The following is a 7,018-nucleotide window of genomic DNA, read 5'->3' as shown; positions in this document are numbered from 1 at the left end:
AAAGACCTTGCAGTGCCTGGGGAGCAGTGACAATGGGGTGGGGCCCAGGAGCAGGCCAGAGCAGGTCAGGCCAGGCCGCTGTGGAGAGCCACGGACTCTCCACCTGCCCTTGGCAGCATGCCCCGGTGGATGGGGACATGGCTGTGGGCTGCCCTTGGACACCCCTGCCCCCCGCCAGGGCTCATTCCTGTGTTGTTGCTGGAGCTGGATGCTCAGCCAGCAGCCACCGCTGTCTCCGCTCTGCTTTCAGGGCTCGGTGGCCAGAGAGCGGCAGCTGCTATGGGGTGGCTAAGGCAAATTTTTGGGTGGCTATAGTCTCCAGAGCCCCCTCTCCCCCTTCCCCCGAATACCACCCTTGGAATTGGGTATTTTATTTTTTCCAGCCCTGTCCATTGAGTCATTTAACAGCCTATCCCTCTAATCTAGGTTATATATATACATAAAATTTAGGGAAATACTTACCACAAAGATTGATAGTGAAGTTAGAAAGTGAAGACCTTTGAGAACTACATAGTCCTCATGTCAATTTTTCAAAAGCATTGTCTTTTAATAATATGCAGTACAGTAAATATTTGTTTGCCCATGCATTGGATTTTCAATGGGACTTAGGCTCCTAAATCACTTAGGTGCTTTGGAAATACTTACCCAGTTTTTTTGTTTGTTTGTTTTTGTTTGTTTTTTTTTTTTTGCTTTAGTTTGTGTATTTCTGTCCTAGGAATATTTGTAGTTTAGAAACCACAATGCTTTATAGCTAAAATGGAATTAGAAATGCCTCAGATTTAAAGTAAGGAGAGAAATTAATTTCAAAAGTCGAAGTGAAAAATTTTCCAGTTTAGCTGCTTTTCAGAAGAAAACTTCCATTAGATCAGTTTCTATATTCCAGGGACAGTTGTTCTCATTTAAGTGTGCTCTGTGTGTGTGTGTAGTTTTCCAGGAGACTATTAACTGAGCACGCTTATAAGGTAATATGCCAGAAATGTATGTAAAGCTATACCTAACAGTAGTGAATACTTATCTTGTTAATGTGGGTTTATCCTGGCATCTTATAATACCATCGGCAAACAAATATCCACTGACCTAATTTATAATGTCTTTCAAATTTTTTCCTTCTTAAAAAAAAAAATCCACTGCAAGCTATGTCTAACTTTTAAGATATTACAAAAATGATCACAAGATTGTGCAAATGTTTCATGTCTTGAAACTGAAATGGCATATAATCATATATACAAAAGGGCAGTTGATGCTGGGGTTGTAGGGTCTATTTGGAAGGAGAGAGCTCAAGAGAGTGTTTCTGCCTTTACTGGGGCAGAAATGTATCATGTGTTGTTGTGATATGGTTCAGCAGTAATTTCCCTCTTCGCTCAGGTTTGCAGTCTGCTGCAGAAGGCTCGAGACAGTTATTCCCGTCTCATAATTCAAAATCAGCACCTTTTTTTTTTCTCCCTTCCATTTGCTCACCTGTGCGTGAGAAACAGAGACATGCAGAAAGTTCTAACATTGGCAGGACAAGTCAGAAGCCACACCTCCACTCTGAAGCTTTCCTTTTCAGAATACTATGGTATCAAGCCAACAAAGCATTTACGCATGTAATTAACTTGAAACACAAGAGTAGTCCCACTGAAGTCAATGCATTTCGCTGGATTGGGACCGATGTGATTCTCACTATGGCAGTCACACAAACCCACCTTTGAGATAACTATTTTTAATAAACAAGTCTCATTCACAAATTCCTATCCACTATCCTACCATTACTTACAGTCCTTTAGTGTTTGGAGTTTGATTACCTTCCCTTGGGTGCTAATGTTGTTGGAAGGTGGAAGAGGTTTGTTGATACTGCACAGTGTGCATTAGATATTTAAGGCACAGAATGTGCGGAGTACAGAGCAAGAACTTGGCCAACACTGCTGTCTATGTGGCAGGGTGTTGCTTTTTCTTCCCTTCACTATTGACAGTAACTGTTCCTCCTTTATTATTTACACTGTTTTACAGTCCGGTCACATGAGGCAATTATTGTTTAGTTTAATAATCCTATTATTGTTTAGTATTGTGATGGTGCCCCCCATGAGACTTTATGGAAATATATGACATAACTAGAATGTGTTTTATGCTACTCTCAAGGTTCCTTCTCCACTCTGAACTCTAGGGTATAGATGTGGGGACCTGCATTTTTACCAGCTTAGGTTAAAACTTCCCCAAGGTACAAACTGTTTTACCTTTTGTCCCTGGACCTTATTCTGCCACCACCAAAGTGTCTAAAAAAATAACAGGGGAAGTGCCCACTTGGAAAAGTCTCCCCCACCAAAATATCCCCCCAAACACTACACCCCCTTTCCTGGGGAAGGCTTGATAAAAATCCTCACCAATTTGCATAGATGAACACAGACCCAAACCCTTGGATCTTAAGAACAATGGAAAAGCAATCAGGTTCTTAAAGGAAGAATTTTAATTAAAGTAAAAGAATCACCTCTGTAAAACCAGGATGGTAAATACAGGGTAATCAATTCAAAACATAGAGAATCCCTCTAGGCAAAACCTTAAGTTACAAAAAGACAAAAACAGGAATATACATTCCATTCAGTACAGCTTATTTTATCAGCCATTTAAACAAAACTGAATCTAATGCATATCTAGCTAGATTGCTTACTAACTCTTTACAGGAGTTCTGACCTGCATTACTACTCTGGTCCTGGCAAAAACATCACACAGACAGAGAGGACCCTTTGTTCCCTCCTCCAGCTTTGAAAGTATCTTGTCTCCTCATTGGTCATTTTGGTCAGGTGCCAGTGAGGTTATCTTAGCTTCTTAACCCTTTACAGGTGAAAGGATTTTTTCTCTGGCCAGGAGGGATTTAAAGGTGTTTACCCTTCCCTTTATATTTATGACAGCTATGTATGCCATGTAACATATCTCTGTAAAGGGTATGATCTACTGAATTTATTAATCCTATTTGTATGCATGTATCATTTTTGTATTCGAAGTTATGAATATTGGCTGCATACTTGTTTGATTCTGAGTAGGTTTTAGTGAAGCTGTTAGTCAGTTTCCTGAGAAAAGACTATTCTCAGTAAGTGCCCAGTCAAGCCAACAATGAACTTGGAGATGCCAATCCACATCTGGGCTTTCCCAGAAATGTGGCTTGGCTGGTAAGAAACTCAGTCATGCATGGACATGTGATTTGCCCAGGTGACTCCAATACTCCATTTTGTCACTGGACTTTGCATAGGAGAGAAGAGGGGGTCTCCACCCACAAGAGAAAGTCTATTTAAACCCTTCTGAGACCCTTCCATTTGGTCTTCTGCTGGCTAAAGAGAGCCTCTCCACCCCCAAGGATACCTGAAAGAAACTGGAACAAAGGACAGTAACTACAGGGAGTGTGAGTGATTGCTGGACCCAGACTAGGAGAGTAGTCTGTAAAAGAAAGCTTACTGGAACTGGTGAGATTTTATCTGTATTCAGTTTGATTAGACATAGACTTGCGTGTTTTATTTTATTTTGCTTGGTAATTCACTTTGTTCTGTCTGTTGCTACTTGGAAGCACTTAAATCCTACTTTCTGTATTTAATAAAATCACTTTTTACTTACTAATTAACCCAGAGTATGTATTAATACTTGGGGGGACAGCTGTGTGTATCTCTCTATCAGTATTATAGAGGGCAAACAATTTATGAGTTTACCCTGTATAAGCTTTATACAGGGTAAAACGGATTTATTTAGGGTTTGGACCCCATTGGGAGTTGGGCATCTGAGTGTTAAAGGCAGGAACACTTCTTAAGTTGCTTTCAATCAAGCCTGTAGCTTTGGGGACATGTAGATCAGACCGTGGGTCTATGTTGGAGCAGACTGGCATGTCTGGCTCAGCAAAATAGGGTGCTGGCTCAGCAAAACCGCTAAGCTGGCAGGGAAAGCAGGGGCAGAAGTAGTCTTGGCACATCGGGTGGCAGTCCCAACGGGGTTTCTGTGATCCAACCCGTCACAAGTATCTCTCCTGAAGTAACTCCCAGAGGCCCCCCATAGCACCTATTTACTACGTGCTGTGCAAACACATACAAAGGCACTGTCCCAAGGAGCTTATGTTCTAAGAAGTGGTCTCATGGACTATGAATGGGATTTCAATTAATGAATGCTTGTGCTCTGCTCTGTGCTGTCACAATGACTACCTCTTCAGCCTTGTTAAGTGGGTTGGACAAGATTACACACTGTGCTAATGCTCAAGAGCATTTGTACCTATGTGTGATGAAGTGGGAATTTTTTGTAATGTGTTGATGAAGCCTATGTGTGCCTCAGTTTTCCTTTGTACATTCCATTGCTATCCAGAGGTGGTAGGAAAGGGTTAAGTCTGCTCTTGGGTCAGCACAGGAGGCATGAGAGTGTGTGTTGCCTTCTCTCTGGGCACAATAAATGGGTCATTAAGAAACTGGCTGGAATGTGCTGAAAGTGACCCATATCAGTGCAGCATCCAAAAGAGACCATGGGAAGCCCCAGTGACCAGAACATCCTAGCAATCAATGACCAAGAGGAAGAACATCCCCCACAACCTCTCAACATGATGCTGAGCAGAGACCAGCTTGAGGGCAAAGGCTGGAAGGTGACCAGCCGGGGATAAATGGTAGGCTTCTGGAAGAGCCTAAAATGGAGTCAAGTATTGCTTGGCTGGTGAATTGCTCTGGGTTGGCCGGATGGACTACATGTTAACCTTTATTTCTCTATTCTAACCTAAGGACTTCCAGTTGAAAAATACACCCTATTGTTTTGAAAACACTGCCTTGGTGACACTGCAAATAATTGTAGAGGTGCATTAGATCCTGAAGTGTGTACAAGCCTCTGACTAGGAATCTACCTCCATTGGCGTACCTGGGAAGAGATCAGATGAAACAGGAGTGCTTGAGCCTCAAGCCTCAGTCTCAGAGGCTGCATCAGTGCTGTAAATAGACGTTTTAGTGCCCAAGGCAAGCAAGTATATTTGTGCTCCCTCCTAGACCCCTGCATGGGACTATTTTTTTTTATTCCCTCTCCCATCCTGACCCCATCCCACCCTGCAATTCCCACTCCCACTTACATTGTTTGGAAAAAAAATTTATCCTACTCCTGCTATTATGGCAATGGATCCTTCAGGATCCCAGTCCTGCAAGTCTCTACCCCCTACCATTTTTTTTTGTCCACTCTATTTTTTCATTTGCCCCCCGCCCCACACACACACACACTTTTGCACCATGGGGATGCCCCACTCACCCCACCCTGGTGACAGCCGTGGGCTCCAGCCTGCACTGAAGGAAGAGTGAGGCCCCTTAGGAGTCTTCATGATTGAAGTGATTCCTCCAGAGACTGCTGAAAAGCTGGGGCCTACTGCTGATCCTGTGGATACATGACACCAGGGTTTGGTTCTGGGCACGGTGTGGTTTTTGTGTTACTTTGAGCCCAATGACTATGCAAAACTACAAACCAAAGCTGAATGGGGAGATGCCAAGGCCAGAGCCCTAATCTCTCTGCTGTGACCATGCCCCTGGCTCTAGAATGCACTATGTATTTTATATATGCATATGTATTTCAGTATGTTGGGTGAAATTCTGGCCCCATTAAAAATCAATGGGAGTTTTGCCAGGGCCTTCACTGGCATCAGGATTTCATCTATTGTCTTAGTGAGCTCCCACTGGGACGGTGCACCACCACAGTGCCCCCAAGTGTGGGACAAGACCTTAGGAGCACAATAAAGCCCTTAACTATTCTGACTTAATTTCCCCATCTGTAAATGCATATAATATCTGCCTAAGAGAGGTGTAATGGTTAATGAGCCAATGTTTGTAAAGCACTATTTATTAATAGGAATAAATGGGAGAGCACTATCAAGACAATGGAAGAGAGGTGGCAATCCAAAGACACTGCTTCCTTTGCTATAAAATTTGACTGTTAAATTGTTGCAGAGGAGGAGAAGGCATACATTTATTTTGCTTACCCTATAAAAGTCTAGTAGGTGGCAGGTATCTAGTTTGCTGATGAACCAGACTTGGAAGTGGGTTTAGGGGAAGATGTCCCCTAAAGAACCTGAAGAACAGGTCTGGGGTCCAAATATTTAGTACAGCAAGAAGATAATCCTTCCTGCCCTCTACACTCAGCCCCCTTATGAGGGAGCATAGTAGGGTTCCAGCAATGGGCTGGGACCAGCTGTGGTGGGATAGGGGACTAATGGCAGACTTCACCGGGTGGAAAGGATTAAGGAAGGACTCATGACCTGTGCTATATGAGTTTTTGCTAATTAGTTCCCAGATGAGTGAAGTTAATAAGTTGCAGCCTAATTAAACCACACAACCCTTGCATTTTGTCTTTCTTCCCACATGTCTGGGACAATCACATAGATTTCTGACTAGGAGCCTGAAACAAAGTCCAATAAAGGGAGTTTCTATTGATTTCTCTCATCTTTAGATCAGGACCTAAATGTACAGATAAGATGTTGATTGCACTGATTCTAGGGCTCCAATCTGCTTGTAGCATTTTGTGGCTAAATATTTAGCGGAAAGATCTAGCTAATATCATAATGCTGAACTGTTTCCAATAACCTTCCCAGATGCTGACTGCCCCAACTGTCCCCTACACAGCTCCTAAAACCGCCAGCTTCTCTGCTCGATGACTTCTTCCATGCAATCGTGTCTTCAGTACGACTATTTGTGGTACCTTGCGATAACAGAAAAGGTAATATAAAGGCCACAAGGATACTAGACAGTGCATTATTCAGTCTTGCATTTAATTCAGTGTAGATCTAGATCTGTAATAAAAGGTGCTTATGTGCTGGTTGTAAAAATGAAGTTGAAATATAATATCTAGGGCTCGGAGGAGCAAAGTGAAGGAGACAGGCTGAGCAGGAATCAGGGTTTGAAGGCCACCCAATACAGTTATACTGCAAGCCCCTCAATCACTATTAGCAAAGATATACAGCACTATTGCCAGCTCTTGCAATCTTGTGGTGTCTTTCTTAGAGCCTTTGCTCCTGGAGGCATAGGATTATGTGAGAGCCTCCATTTTTCTT

The sequence above is a fragment of the Lepidochelys kempii genome, chromosome 4, assembly GCF_965140285.1.
Source record: "Lepidochelys kempii isolate rLepKem1 chromosome 4, rLepKem1.hap1, whole genome shotgun sequence".
NCBI classification, from domain to species: Eukaryota; Metazoa; Chordata; order Testudines; family Cheloniidae; genus Lepidochelys; species Lepidochelys kempii.
Note: the sequence above shows the minus strand (reverse complement) of the source record.